The sequence below is a fragment of the Dama dama genome, chromosome X (genome assembly GCF_033118175.1).
Source record: "Dama dama isolate Ldn47 chromosome X, ASM3311817v1, whole genome shotgun sequence".
Lineage (NCBI taxonomy): Eukaryota > Metazoa > Chordata > Mammalia > Artiodactyla > Cervidae > Dama > Dama dama.
In genome coordinates, this window is record NC_083714.1 from 56016735 (window position 1) to 56033905 (window position 17171).

General features: G+C 37.9%; 1 protein-coding gene and 1 pseudogene across 1 annotated transcript in view; both read right to left on the reverse strand.

The window, feature by feature from the left end:
• GABRA3 (gamma-aminobutyric acid type A receptor subunit alpha3) overlaps positions 1-17171 on the reverse strand; it is a 236603-nt gene that overhangs the window by 188080 nt on the left and 31352 nt on the right. The window lies entirely within an intron of this gene.
• LOC133052663 (transcriptional repressor p66-alpha-like) lies at positions 14363-16563 on the reverse strand (annotated as a pseudogene).

A 17171-nucleotide genomic window follows, 5' to 3' on the forward strand; every position in this document is an offset into this window, starting at 1 on the left:
GTTTCTGGCTGAGGAGAGTTAATTAACTAAAATATACCAATGTTCTCAAGTTTATTCATAATTTGATGAAATCCCAGTAAGTCTCAGCACCATTTTCTTAAAATAAAACTTGTCAAGTTTATTTTAAGGTTTATAAGAAGTTGCTTGCAACTACCTAAAAAACTGTAAGAGGTCATCTGATCTAACAAAGGACAGAATATATTATAAATCTAACAAAATAAAACATTGTAGTATTAGAATATTTTCATGTTGATAGGTTGATGCACAAAAACACTGGTAAAAGGAATTGCCTCCTAGGAGGAAAACTGGGTGGCTGTTTGGGTAAGAATGAGCAGGAGACTTATTTTTCACTGTATACCACTTGTTACTCTTTCAATTATGATCTTTGCATAAGAGTTATTTATTCAAAAAGCAAATTTAAAAAACTTAAATTTAGTACTGAGGTAAAAATAGAAAAAAGAATGACTGTAATTAGATAGAGGGTCCCCCAAACAGATCCATATGTATATACAGGAATTTAGTGTAAGATGAAGGAACAATTTATGACCAATGAGGAAATTATAGACTATTCAATAAACTGCACTGAACTAATTGCTATCCATTTAGAAAAAAGTTCATTGTGCACAATGGAATATTATGCTACTACATGTAATTAACAATTAATGAATGTACTCTTGAGGTGGAGAAGATTTTGCTAAGTAATGCCTAAAACTCATAAGCCATGAAAAGAAAGAGTTTTAAGTACACACTAAAGTTCTCTATAACAAAAAGTCCTCATCTATAAAGTTAGAAATAAATAACAGACTCGGATTTGGAAACAAAATATTAACATTTCTAACACCTAAGGAGCTATTTGAGCCAGAAAGTAAAAGATGTCACAAAATACAAAATTGTGCAAAGGATATGGACAAAAAATTAACAACAGAATATTACAAATGGATAGCAAACATATAAACATATATTCAATCTCAAGAGTAATCAGATAAATACACTCTAAAATAAGATGTTTGCATTTTTAAAACTATAGAAGAAGAATATATTAATTTAAAAGTTCAGTTCAGTCGCTCAGTTGTATCCAACTCCTTGCAACCCCATGGGCTGTTAGCTCTTGTAAGATTCGGGGAAGAAAACAGGATTGCTAAAGACTGTGGTAGGAGCAAAATTTATTTTGTATGTCATTATTTTATTTCTGAATCATGTAACTGAATTCATTTTCTCTGGGTCCCAGCATTTTTCCAGGACCAAATGCTCTTCCATTATTCCTTATCTCAGTGAATGGTACCATCACCCATCCAACTGCAGAATCAGAAACCTAGAACTCATCTTTCATATCTCCCTCTTCAACACATTCTAAGCCTGGCATCACTGACTCAGTGGGCATAAGTTTGCACAAACACCAGGAGACAGCTGAAGGACAGGGAAGCCTAGCGTGCTGCAGACCATGGGGTTGCAAAGAGTTGGCCTCAATGGAGCAACTGAACAACAAAAACCTCTTTCAGAAACATTTGCTTCTCTTCACATGTTCCACCACAACCCTAGTGCAAGCTATCATAAACTCATTCTTGACCACGGCTACAGCCTCATTTCACACAAGAAATGTTTGCTAAGCATCTACCTTGAATCTGATCATAATATCTAGTTTATTGCAATCTACTTTTGTCTCCTTCTCATCCATTCTACACACTGTAGCCAAGTTTAGCATTTCAAAATCTCATTTTGTCAGTAGCTCTCTCACCACTTTAAATACTTCAACAACTTCAGAGTAATCTTAAGGAAATTCAAAATTTTTAACCAAGGCACAGATTAACTGCATGGTCAGGTCCAAACTACTTTCTCAGCCCTATATTTACATCAGGCTCACATCTACCAATCTCAAAACATGAGGCCCCACAATGCATCATGCTGTCTCTCTGGCATAGACATCATATTCCCATAAACTCAATACCCATTTTCCTAGCAAACTGTTAAAAAAATCAGAACAAATGGAAGACATTCTATAATAATGTGTATTTATAATCAAATATAATAATTATTTTAAATATAAACTGATTAAATGTTCTGATTAAAGGCAAATATTATCATACTGAATATACAAAAACTTTGTTACATACAAGATATACATCTAAAATATAAGGATGCATAAAAGTCGAAAATAAAAGAATGAAAAAAGATACACCAAACAAAATTAATCAAAGGAAAGCTGGTATGGCTAAATCAATATCAGACAAAATAGACATTAAGGCAAAAATCATAACCAGCAATAAAGAGACACTTCAGAATGATAAAAGATTCTATTCACCAGAAAGATATAACAATTCTAAATCTGTATGCAACAGTATTGCATCAAAAGATATGAAGTAAGATACCTGATGAAGAAAAGCTACACAAAACCACAATGAGAAACAGACAAATACAAGATCTTACTGGGATATTTTAATACATCTTTCTCAGTAACTGATGGAATGGAAGAAAAAAACCATCAGTAAGGATACACCACATCTAAATAACATTAACAAATTGAACCTAACTGACATATGTGGAACACTATACTCAACAACTGCAGAATATATATTCTTTTCATAAACACATGGAACATTTGCATACACTGAACGTATTTTAGGCCAGAGGTCAGCAAACTCTCTGTAAAGGGTTTGATAATAAATACTTTAGGCTTGGTGAGCTTCATGAGATCATCATTGCATATTTTTCTTTTAAACCACCTTGTAAATATGTAAAAAGCATTTTTAGATTGAGGATCACACAAAAATAGTCTAATAAGCAATTCTTGGCATGTGGACCATAATTTCCTGACCTCTTCACCAAGAAGCAACTCTCAACAAGTTTCAAGGAATTGAAAATTCTATAGAGTATGCTCTCTGCCCACAGTGTAACTAAGCAAGAAATAAATAATTAAATGACAATTAGGAAACCTCCATCATTCAAAAATTAAGAAATACCCTTAATTTTAGATTTTGGAGGAAATGGGTGATAGAAGAAAACTTTGGGAGATATAACATGTTCATTATATTTATTATTGTTTATTATCTTAATCATGGGTATATAAGTATTCTGAAACATACCAAATTGTACATATGTAGTTTATTATATACCAATTTAGCTTCAATAAAGCTGTTAAAAATGGGGTGGGGGAAGAAATACATTTTCAAATAACCCTGGTTCTATGGAAAAATCACATTAAAAATTAGACAATATTTCAAACTGAATAATACTGAAAATAATACATACAAAAACTTGTGGACTACAGCTAAAGTTATGCTTAGAGGAACATTTGTGACCCTAAAAGCATACATCAACAATGAAGGAAAGTTGGAAATCACTGTGCTAAGCATCATCTTACTAAGCTAAAACAAGAAAAGCCAATTAAACCCAAAGAAAGCAGAAGACATTAAATTAGAAAGGCCAGAAATAAGTGAAATAGAAAACAATATACAATCAAGGGGATCAACAAAACCAAACATTGTTTCTTTGAAAAAAATAAGAAAGTTGTTAAACCTCTAGAAGGACCAATGAAGAAAAAACAGAAAGCATAAATAACATGTGAAATTTAAAAAGGATATAAGCTACAGGTCCTACAGATGTTGAAAATATCATTAAAATACTACAAAAATTTTATTTTGTTAATTTGAAAATATAATTAAATGGTACAAATTTCTAGCAAGGTTCAAGTTATCAAAATGGATTCAAATAAAAATCAAAAATCAGAACAGTACACAATGTTAAAGAAATTGATCCTATAACTTAAAACCCTTTCAAGGATGTCATCAAGATGGCAAAGTAGGAAAGACCAGGCTCAGTCTCTCCACAAAGTTTGATCACATGCAGAAAAACTGCGTCACTATCTTATACCACTTACAAAAATTAATTCAAAATGGATTAAGGATTTAAATATAAGGTTTGAAACTGATAAACTCCTAGAAAAAAAATAAAGGTTAAAACCTTATTGACATTGGTCTTGGCAATGATTTTTTTTTGAAATGTCACCAAAACCACAAAGCAACAAAAGCAAAAATGAAAAAGTGGGGTTCCACCAAACTAAAAGGCTTATGCACATGAAAAGGAATATTCAACAAAATAAAAAGGTAAATTGCACAATGGCAGAAATTATTTACAAATAATGTATCTGACATGGAATTAATGTCCAAAATATATAAGGAACCCATACAACTCAATAGCAAAAAAATCAAATTAAAAAATAGACAGAGGACTTCAATAGACATTTCTCCAAAGAAAATACACAAATGGCCAAAAGGTAAATGAAGAGATGGTCAGCATCACTAATCATTAAGAAAATGCAAATCAAAACCACAAGATTATCACCTCACATCTGTTAGTATATCAAAAAACACAAGAGAGATAAATGTTGGCATGGATGTGGAGAAAAGTGAAAATTTGTGCACTGTTGGTGGGAATGTAAACTGTTTTACCACTATGGAAGATAGTATGGAGGTTCCTCAAAAAATTAAAAATAGAACTACCATATGATCCAGCAATCTAATTTCTACATATATCCAATGGAAATAAAATTACTCTTGAAGAGACACCTGCACTCCCACGTTCATTTGCAGCATTGGTCACAATAGTCAAAACATGGAAACTACCTAAGTTTCCATCGACAGATGAATGGATAAAGAATATATGGTATATGTGTGTAAAATAGGATATTATTCAGCCTAAAAATGAAGGAAATTCTGCCATTTGTGACAACATGAGTGGACCTTGAGGACATCATGCTAAGTAAAATAAGTCAGACAGAGAAAGAAAAATGCTATATGATAAGATTTATGGATGACTTCGTTTGACTCAGTGGTAAAGAATCCACCTGCAAATGCAGGAGACAAGGGCTTGATCCCTGGGTCGGGAATATATCCTGGAGTAGGAAATGGCAACCCACTCCAGTATTCTTGCCTAGATAAGTCCATGAACAGAAGAGCCTGGCGGGCTACAGTCTATGGGGTTGCAAAAGAGTCGGACACGACTGAGTACACACACACACGATTTATATGTGTAATCTAAATCATTGCACTAAGAGAAACAGAGAGTAGAATGGTGTTTGGCTGGAACTTAAGGAAGAGGAACTGAGGAGATGTTTGTCAAAGGGTAAAGATTCAGTTATAGAAAGTTTGGGGATCTAAGGTACAGCATGGTGTCTATAGTTAACAATACTGTATTGTACAATTGAAAGTTGCTTTGAAAGGAGAGCTTTAAAGTTCTCACCATAATAATAACAAAACATACAAAATGGTAATTTTGTGAGGTGAAGGATATGTTAATGAATATTACGTTGGCAACCATTTCACAATATATTCATGTATAAAACCACTGCATCGTGCACTTTAAATTATGTTAATTATATCTCAGTTAAAAAAAATTAAAAAGTTATACAATGGAGGCAAAAATATACCATGAAGAAAAGACAGTGTCTTCAATAAGTGGTGCTGGGAAAATTGAACAGGATGTAAAAGAATGAAATTAGAACATTCTGTAATGCAAAAACAAACTCAAAATGGATTAAAGACCTAAATGTAAGACCAGATACTATAAAACTCTTACAGGAAAACATAGGCAGAACATTTTGACATAAATCACTGCAATATATTTTTGGATTCACATCCTAGAGTAATGGAAATAAAAACAAAAATAAACAAATGGGACCTAATTAAACTTAAAAACTTTTGCACAGCAAAGGAAAACAACCTACTGAATGGGAGAAAATATTTGCAAATGATGTAACCAACAAGGGATTAATCTCCAAAATATACTAGCAGCTCATTAAAATAAAAAACAAAACAAAAAACACAATCAAAAAATGGGCAGAAGACCTAAAGAGACATTCCTGCAGATAACCAAAAGGCACATGAAAAGATGCTCAATATTACTAATTAATAAAGACATGCAAATCAAAACTATTATGAGGTGTCAACTCACACCAGTCAGAATGGCCATTACCAAAAAGTCTACAAATTATAAATGATGGAGAGGGTGTGGATAAGGGATTCTTCCTACCCTGTTGGTGGGAATGTAAATTGGTGCTGCCTACTATGGAGAACAGTATGGAGGTTCCACAAAAAACTAAAAACAGAGCTACCATACAATCGTGCAATCTCACTCCTAGGCATATATCTGAAGAAAATCATAATTTGAAAAGATACATGTACCCCAATGTTCACTGCAGCACTATTTACAACAGTCAAGACATGGAAGCAACCCTAAGTGTCCATCAACAGATGAATGGATAAGTGAGAAGATATTACTCAGCCATAAAAGAGGATGAAATAATACCATTTGTAGCCACATGGATAGACCTAGAGATTATCATAGTAAATGAAATCAGTCAGAGACAGAGAAAGATAAATATCATATGATTTCACTTATATGTGGAATCTAAAAAAAAAAAAGTTCAAATGAAGTTATTTACAAAATAGACTCACAAACAGAAAACAAACTTACGGTTACCAAGGGGGAAAGGTGGGGGGAGGGATAAATTGGGAGATTGGGATTGACATATATACACTACTATATATAAAATGGGTAACTAATAAAGACTTACTGTATAGCACTGGGAACTATACTCAATATTTTATAATAATCTATGTGGGAAAAGAATCTGAGATAGAGAAACATAGATATGTAACTGAATCACTTTGCTGTACACTGAAAACTAACACATTATAAATCAACTATACTTCAAAATATAAATTTTTTAAAAAGTAAGGCATTGATGACTTCACTATCACTTTCTACCAAACACTGAACAAAGATATAACATCATCCTTATACAACCGAATCCACAGAATGAAATTGTATTCTGAGATCAAAATTTCCTTCACACCAAAATTTGACCAGAACATAAAAAGGCTTTACAGGCCTACATCTCTAACGAACATGCATGTAAAATATTTAAACAAAACATTACTTAACCAAATCCAACAGTATATGAAAAGAATAATATGTTGTAACTATGTTGGATTTCTTTCAAGAATGCAAGCTTTAATATTTGAAAAATCAATATAATTCAAACTAATAATGTTAAAGAGAAAATTCATATTATCATTTCAATTGGTGAGTTTTATCAAATGCTTTTCATGCAATAGCCAGTTCTAATTAAAACTGTTAGCAAACTAGAAATGGAAAGAAACTTCTTTAATCTGATAAATCAACAAAAATTTACAGCAAATATCACACTTAATGGCAAAATGTCAAAGGCTTTTCCCTGAAGCATCCCCAGACTCAATGAATACTAACATACAAATGCTTTGCCAATGTAATTTTAATCTTGTCACATCTCCACAAATACATTGCATTATCCCCAATTTATACATTAGAAACTGAGACTTAGAGGTTCAGTTACTTGGCCATGGTTGAAACACACATAAATGACTTTATAAATGTGAACTCTATGCCATTACTGCCTCTTTCAATTCCAATTACTCAGTTCCTTCCATATTATCTATGATATCTACACCATCACATTTCTGCCCATTTTACTTTTAAATGGTGCCCCAGATGGGTCCAATTCTACCTTCCCATTGCTCCACTCCCATGCTGTTGCCACAACACTATCACAAACTACCCCAGCACAACCTCCCTACTCCACTTTTATTTAACTGTTTTCTTTGTTTTTACTTTTTTACTTTGAAATAACTTAAAATTTTCAATAACTTCCAAGAAGAGAACATACTGGTTATCCAGAGTCATCAATTGTAAGCATTTGCCACACTATACCTCTCTCCAGTGGAGGCGTGGATCAGTGGTGGCCTGCTGCAGGGTTGGGGATACTGAGTCTAGCAATATATGCATGGGACCTTTTGAAAGAGGTCACCATTATCTTCATTACCTCCACCATAGTTTGGCCCCAGGGAAAGGCTGTATATTGTCACCCTGCTTATTTAACTTATACTCAGAGTACATCATGAGAAACACTGGGCTGGATGAAGCACACACTGGAATCAAGACTGCTGGGATAAATATCAATACTCTCAGATATGCAGGTGACACCAACCTTATGGCAGAAAGTGAAGAAGAATTAAAGAGCCTCTTGATGAAAGTGAAAGAGGAGAGTGAAAAAGTTGGCTTAAAGCTCGACACTCAGAAAACTAATGATATGGATAAAACTGAAGCCTATTATACAGAGTGAAGTAAGCCAGAAAGATAAACACCAATACAGTATACTAATGCATATATTTGGAATTTAGAAAGATGGTAATGATAACCCTATATGCAAGACAGAAAAAGAGACACAGATATATAGAACAGACTTCTGGACTCTATGGAAGAAGGCAAGGGTGGGATGATCTGAGAGAATAGATCCGAAACATGTATATTATCAAGTGTGAAACAGACCGCCAGTCCAGGTTGGATGCATGAGACAAGTGCTCAGGGCTGGTGCACTGGGAAGACCCAGAGGGATGGGATGGGGAGGGAGGTGGGAGTGGGGTTCAGGATGGGGAACACATGTAAATCCATGGCTGATTCATGTCAATGTATGGCAAAAACCACTACAATATTGTAAAGTAATTAGCCTCCAACTAATAAAAATAAATGAAAAAAAAAAAAAAAAAACTAAGATCATGGTATCCAGTCCAATCACTTCATGGCAAATAGATGGGGAAACAGTGGAAACAGTGACAGACTTTATTTTTTGGGGCTCCAAAATCACTGTAGAGGGTGACTGCAGCCATGAAATTAAAAGACATGCTCCTTGGCAGGAAAGTTACAACCAACCTAGACAGCATATTAAAAAGCAGAGACATTACTTTGCCAACAAAGGTCTCTAGTCAAGACTATGGTTTTTCCAGTAGTCATGTATCGATGTGAGAGTTGGACTATAAAGAAAGCTGAGTGCCGAAGAACTGATGCTTTTGAACTGTGGTGTTGGAAAAGACTCTTAAGAGTCCCCTGGACTGCAAAACCCAACCAGTCCATCTTAAAGGAGATCAGTCCTGAGTGTTCATTGGAAGGACTGATGTTGAAGCTGCAACTTTGACCACCTGATGCGAAGAACTGACTCATTTGAAAAGACCCTGATGTTGGGAAAGATTGAAGGTGGGAAAAGAAGGAGACGACAGAAGACAAGATGGTTGCATGGCATCACAGACTCAATAGACATGAATTTGGGTAAACTCTGGGAGTTGGTTGGACAGGGAGGCCTGGCGTGCTGCAGTCCATGGAGTCACAAAGAGTCGGACACGACTGAGCAACTGAACTGAACTGACCTCTATATCTATAAATATTTCATTGCATGCTTCATAAAGAGCAATATCATACTCTTATATTACTACTTATTGGGCTTCCCAGGTGGCGCTAGTGGTAAAGAATCTGCCTACTAATGCAGGAGATGCAGGTTTGATCCCTGGGTCAGGAAGATCCCTTGGAGTAGGAAATGGCAGCCCACTCCAGCACTCTTGCCTGGAAAATCCCATGGACAGAGGAGCCTGGTGGGCTAGAGCCCATGGGGTTGCAAAGAGTCGGACATGACTGAGCACATGCATACACACACATATTACAACTTGCACAGAATTATCAAAATGAAGAAATTTATCATTGATAAAATACTATTATCTAATATAGAGTCCATATTCAAAATCCACCAATTGTCCCAATAACGTCCTTTATAGGTATTTTCACAGTAGAGGATCCAATCTAGTATCATATTCACATTTAGTTGTCATATCTCTTTATTCTCCTTTAATCTGGAATATTTCCCACACTGTCTTTATTTTTCATGACATTGACATTTTTGAAGAAAAAAAGACCAGTTATTTTGTAGAATGTTTCTCGGTTTGAGTTTGTCTAATGTTTTCTCATGAATATACTAGGTTTATGGGGTTTTGGCAAGAACAGCACATAATCAATTTTGTGTCCTTTCTAATGTATCACAACAGAGAACACATAATTTTTTATGTTGTGATGTTAAGTTTGATCAATTGGCTAAAGTGGTGATTGCCAGGTTCTCCAGTGTAGTACAATGCCCTTTAAATTGCTCTCCTGGTTTCTGATTTTACTTCCCCAGTTAGAGATCTGCCTGCATTAAAATTTCTGTATTCCTACTCTACGCCCCATCTTGCCATCTTCTTAGAAAGGCTATCTTGAGTTGTCCCATTTAATTAGGTTTCCTCTGTTTTCATATATCAAAGAATTTTGTGTTTTCTTCCTGTTACTTCTCATTATTTTCAATTATTTTATTTGTGCAATTAATATCACATAGTCTATCTACTCCCGTGCATGTGTGCTAAGTCACTTCCGTCATGTCCAACTCTTTGTGACCCTATGGACTGTAGCCCACCAGGCTCTTCTTTCCATGGGATTCTCCAGGCAAGAATACTGGAATGGGTTGCTATGCCCTCTTCCAGGGGCTCTTCCTGACCCAGGGATCAAACTCACCTCTTTTATGTCTCCTCTATCTTCTCCTACTGGATTATAAATTCCATAAGAACAAGATTCTTGTTCTATTTAGTTCATTCCTTCATCCCCTGCCCCCTACATAATGCCTGGCATATAAGCAACCAAAAAATAGCGGTTGAGTAATTGAAAAGTTTTAAGGCTGTTCAAAACCAGATCAAATTTTACCCTTTAACTAAAGAACTGGCATTTTAAGATTAGCATGGTATAGGAGAAAGATTCTAGAGTCATGCAGATGCAGGTTCATATTTGATAAGAATAATTGTGTGTGACCTTACATTTTCATCAAAGTGAAATTGGTCATACAGTCAGTTACTTCACTGATCGTGAGGATTAAATTCTTGTTAAGAAACTATACTTAAATGCTTAGTGTGTAAATGAAGCTGCAGGGAAGACAGGGTTAATCTTCTGGGATTAAGAGATATCCAGTCTTTACAAGAAGCACTCTAACATCAAACTGCTTAGGTTGCTGTGTGTCCACAAGTACAGGTGAACTGATTAACTCCCAAAGGAAGTCAAGTCTTTTATAGTAACTCTTCCCACTTTCACATTCAGCTCTTTTTTATAATTTTTAAATAATGTTTTTACACTCAGTTTTACTCTGTACCAAGCCCTGTGGAAAGCTAATGGACAGGAAAGCAATGGAAAGGAACGGACAGGATTCTATCTCACTTCTAAGAAGCACTCCCATAATGAAAGTCAGTTTTTCCCAACTGGTAAGTATATGTTCATTGATTGTACTTTCTGTGTAAACTCTGTCACTCCATTATATCCCTTATTTTAGGCAGTTTTGTATTTGTTATATATTTATGTGCCTGAGCTTAGCTCCTCCTAGATTTTTTCAGAATATTAGTAATCATAATAAACAATATTGTTAGCAGCAAACATTACTATATTTCATTCAATCTAAGATGCCATTGACTTTGACACACCAATATTTTACATACCACAAAGAAAACAGAAGTGCCGCCAAGTAAATAATGGTACATCACTGATAGGTAAGATTTGTCCTGATTTCAGAAATATTAAAATATGGGGAGAAAATGTGTTTCTTAAAACTAAAGAAACGTGGTCTATATCAAGCACTGTTTTGAGCACTGTATTTTTATTAAATTATTTAAGCTGCATAACGGCCCTCTGAGGGAGGTATACTTTCCTACCTCTTGATCAGTTCTCTCTGATCTTCAGTTCAGTTCAGTCGCTCAGTCGTGACGGACTCTCTGCAACCCCATGGATTGCAGCATGCCAGGCCTCTGAACCCATCACCAACACCTGGAGTTTACCCAAACTCATGTCCATTGAGTCGGTGATGCTATCCAACCATCTCATCCTCTGTCGTCCCCTTCTCCTCCTGCCCTCAGTCTTTCCCAGCAGCAGGGTCTTTTCAAATGAGTCAGCTCTTCGCATCAGGTGGCCAAAGTATTGGAGTTTCAGCTTCAACATCAGTCCTTCCAGTAAACACCCAGGACTGATCTCCTTTATCTTCTAAATATCTCTCTACTCTACTCACTTTTCTTCATCCCCTCTGAAATCACCATGGAGTGAGACCCAATGTTATTTCTCTATCACTGAATTCTCCCTCCATATCTACTTTTGACTTCCTTGAAAGCTAATTCATTCTCTGCTGTCAGAATTACCTTAGGAAAGGCAAATTTTATCATGTCTTTCCTTGTTTAAACCTTGGAAAATGTCAGTTTTCATTCCAATCCCAAAGAGGAGCAATGCCAAAAAATATTCATACTACCATACATTTGAGCTCATTTCACATGCTAGCAAGGTTATGCTCAAAATCCTTCATGCTAGGTTTCAGCAATACATGAACTGAGAACTTCCAGATGTACAAGCTGGGTTTAGAAAAGGCAGAGGAACCAGAGATCAAATTGTCAAGATTCATGGGATCACAGAGAAAGTCAGGGAGTTCCAGAAAAACACCTACTTCTGCTTCACTGAATATGCTAAAGCCTTTGACGGTATAGATCACAACAAACTGTGGAAAATTCTTAAGGAGATGGGAGTACCAGATCACTTTACCTGTTTCCTGCCAAACCTGAATGTGAGTCAAGAAGCAACAGTTAGAATCAGACATGGAACAACAGACTCGTTCAAAATTGGGAAAGGTCTACAACGATGCTATATATTGTCACCCTGCTTATTTAACTTATATGCAGAATACATCATGCAAAATGCTGGGCTAGACGAATTATGAGCTAGAATGAAGATTGCCAGGAGAAATATCAACAACCTCAGATATGCAGATGATACCACTCTAATGGCAGAAAGTGAAGAGGAACTAAAAAGTCTCTTGAGGAGGATGAAAGAAGAGAGTGAAAAACCTGACTTGAAGCTCAACATTCAAAAAACTAAGATCACAGCATCTGGTCCCATCATTTCATGGTAAATAAAAGGGGAAAAAGTGGAAGCAGTGACAGACTTTATTTTCTTGGGCTCCAAATCACTGTAGATGGTGACTGCAGCCATGAAATTAAAAGATGCTTGCTCCTTGGAAGGAAAGCTATGATAAACCTAGACAGCAAAGACTTTGCTAACAAAGGTCCTTCTAGTCAAAGCTATGGTTTTTCCAGTAGTCATGTATGGATGTAAGAGTTGGACCATAAAGAAGGCTGAACACTGAGGAACTGATGCCTTCAAATTGTGGTGCTGGAGGAGACTCTTGAAAGTCACTTAGATAGCAAGGAGATCAAGCCAGACAATCCTAAAGGAAACCAACCCTGAACAGTTTTTGGAAGGACTGATGCTGAAGCTGAAGCTGCAAAACTTTGGCCATGTTATGCGAAGAACTGACTCATTGGAAAAGACCCTGATGCCGGGAAAGATAGAAGGCAGGAGGAGAAGGCGGAGACAGAGGACAAAATGGTTGGATGGCATCACCAACTCAATGGACATGAGTTTGAGCCATCCCCGGGAGATAGTGAAGGAAAGGGAGGCCTGGCACGCTGCAGTCCATGGGGTCACAAAGAGTCAGCACAATGTAGCAACTGACGAACAACAACAAGTATTCTAAGAGTTCACTAACTCATATACCCTTCCAACTCAGAACTCAGACTAAAAAACATGCACCTTGCTGACTGTGGTGTCCTGCCTCTCATCCAAAAAGCTACTCTCAGTAGAGGTCCCTGGGGCTGCAGGCAGACAGATGAAGGATTGGAAGATTTGTAGTCTGTCCCCAAGATGCAGGATTTACAAACAAGAATATGCAATGCACACTGTTTGGCCAACCTCCCTGTATCTAAAAATGGGAAATCTGGAGACTGGACACAAAAACAGAGGAAGGTTATCTTTATATTCATCAATTTCAGTTTCCAGCTGCCACTCAGCAAATAACTAGCAGCATTGTAGCATGGTTATGGCCCAGGATCCCCAAATGCTTCTGAGACTATACCACTTATTGATATATCTGAAGAGGCATTCAGAAAGGAGAGGGAAATCACTCCACAGTAGAGAGGAGACTGAGTTCTAATACTATTTACTTTTTTCTGTTGGGGCATTAATGCAGCTAAAATGCCACTTGTGACAATGAGATACTTTTTGCAAACACATGGCATAGATACACCCACTCCAGAAGAACAAGACAGTTTCTTTCTCAAAACAGAAAAATGGATTGAAAAGCAGTGGTCACCGACGTTTTTGGCACCAGGGCTTGGTTTCATGCAAGACAATTTTTTTCATGGAGGGGAGTAGGATTACTCAAGCAGAAAGCACATTACACATTATATTTATTATGTCCCCACTGATCTGATAGAAGGCGGAGCTCAGGCTATAATTAGAGAGACAGCGGAGAGAGAAGGGTGTGGCTGTAAATGCAGGGGGAGAAGCTTAGCTTTCCCCTGGCTGCTCACCTCCTGCTGTGCAGCGCGGGTGCCTACCTTGCCAGGAATAGGTGCCTGTCCATAGCCTGGAGGCTGGGGACCCCTGAAGAAACGAATCAGGGCGAAACAATACAGATGGCTTTACGGAAGGTGGTCTTCGGGTGCTGCTCCAAGTTGAGTGCCTTCTTCTTGGTTGGACGCCATGCAGTCCTCATACATGATGGCGCCGCCCTTCTCCTCCCACCAGCGGCACGAGAAGTCCATTTTGGAGTGTTCACGTAAAAAGGGCGCCCAGGACAGCACCACAACCTGCCCGCTTGCGTCTGCAGCAGGTTCGGCACCACCTCCTCAAGGCCAGCCACCTAGATGGATTCGTTGCTGGCCACGCTGGGCAGGACGTTCGTTGCGGGGGAGGCGTTGGGGGTGGGAGGAGGGACTTAAAGCAGCGGTTACTCCCATGCAAGCTTGGCTGCCACCTGCCGGCTGACTGCAAAATCAGCAGACGTGACCACGAAGGTACGCTGATGGGGGTGCAGTTGGCCCCTGCAGAGGTGGCTGTTGTACAGGGATGGTGAGCAGGGCTATAGGATATTGACAAGCAGACTAGCGTTGGGGACGTTGGAGACACAGAGAGGGCCTGCTGGATCCTCTGTCCCAGAATGGGCACGGATGCCTGGGGAGCCAGCAAGGACTCGCTGTGGTCCACCCTGGAATGTTGTTTCTTGTGGATTTGCTGTCACCTTTCTGACGAGAGGGTGCCCTATGGACCTAACTACAAGGACGTCTGTGCCCACAGTGGACCCAGAGGTCTTGGGTTGTCATGACCACAGCATCTGAATCAAAGAGGTCTGAAGCAATGGCTTGCCAGAAAGAATGATCTGGGTGCCCTGTACAAGTAGGGGAGGGGTAGTCAGGGAACTCTCAGTGGAGCCTCTGGGATTCTGGTTTCCTTTTTCTCCCCCATATTTGTAAACATTTTATTTTAATTTATTTATTTATTTTAATTGAAGGCTAATTACTTTACAATATTGTGGTGGTTTTTGCCATACATCAACATGAATCAGGCACAGGTGCACTTGTGTCTCCCCATCCTGAAAACCCCCTCCCACCTCCCTCCCCATCCCATCCCTCAGGGTTGTCCCAGTGCAATGCCCCTGATTGCCCTGTCTCATGCATGAAACCTAGACTGGCGATCTATTTCACATACAATAATAAACATGTTTCAATGCTATTCTCTCAAATCATGCCACCCTCGCCTTCTCCCACAGAGTCCAAAAGTCTGTTCTTTATATCTGTGTCTCTTTTGCTGTCTTACATATAGGGTCATTGTTACCGTCTTTCTAAATTCCATATATATGTGTTAATATACTGTATTGGTGTTTCTCTTTCTGACTTACTTCACTCTGTGTAATAGGCTCCAGGTTCATCCAGCTCATTAGAGCTGACTCAAATGTGTTCTTTTTTATAGCTGAGTAATATTCCATTGTGTATATGTATCACAACTTCCTTATCCATTTGTCTGCCGATGGATATCTAGGTTGCTTCTATGTCCTAACTATTTTAAACAGTGCTGCAATGAACATTGGAGTACATGTGTCTCTTTCAATTCTGGCTTCCTCAGTGTGTATGCCCAGCAGTGGGATCGCTGGGCAGTATGGCAGTTCTATTTCCAGTATTTTAAGGAATCTCCACACTGTTCTCCATAGTGGCTATACCAGTCTGCATTCTCACCAACAGTGTAAGAGGGTTCCCTTTTCTCCACACCCTCTCCAGCCTTTATTGTTTGTAGAGTTTTTAATGGCAGGCATTCTGACTGGCCAGCATGAAATGCTACCTCACTGTGGTTTTGAATTGCATTTCTCTGATAATGAGTGATGTTGAGCATCTTTTCGTGTGTTTATTAGCCATCTGCATGTGTTCTTTGCAGAAATATCTGTTTGGTTCTTGGTTTCCTTTTATATTTTACTCTGCTATAACTTTTTCAATAAAATGAGTTTTGCTTCTTCTAATCTTAACTCTTGTTTTAATCACTTAAGCATTCATTTTTGCTCTGTAGGACTGCTTTTCATGAAGGTCTCATGGTCTGTTTCAAGGCATTCTGCATCAGCCTCTTCACCCTCAGACTCACAGGCTACTAGTCCAGATAGCACGATCACATCAAGCAAAGGGGATTTAACAGCATTGTGTGTGGTTCACATGTTCATGGGCACATCACCCACCTGCTCTTCATCTCTGCCCAGGGCGATCACCTCTGCACCCTCAGCAACATTTGGGCTGGCCCTGATCCCAGCTCAGGTGTCACTCCCATGTCTTCGTTAGTTTAAATCTGAAGCCAATACTCTCCTCTCCCTTTTATTTTCTTGTTCTCCATATTGCCCTCTGCTGGGTGCCATCCAAGTGTTTGTTTCTGACTCCATGTTGGGCGTTTTCAGTTATTCTGAACTCTTTGCAACCCTGGGATAAATCCCACTTGATCATGGTGTATGATCCTTTAATGTATTTTTAATTTAATTACATACATTTATATTGTATTATGGACCTCCCAGGTTTGTGCAGTGGTAAAGAATCTGCCTGCCAATGCAGGAGACACTTCAATCCCTGGGTCAGGAAGATCCTCTGGAGGCGGAAATGGCAACCTACTCCAGTATTCTTGCCTGGGAAATCCCACAGACAGAGGAGGCTGGCGGGCTACAGTCCATGGGGTCACAAAAGGGTTGGACATGACTGCAGCGACTGAGCATATATTCTATTATGGCAAAGGTGAAAATACCACCTTTGCCACAACAGCAACCTAGAAAAATTTACTCCAAAAATAAATCGGTACAAAACAAGTCTGTTTCAGAATTAAAGAAAAGTACAGAAAAAGAAGACTTCACATGAATTTTAAACCCTATTTTGAAATATAAAAGAAATAAATCCATCATT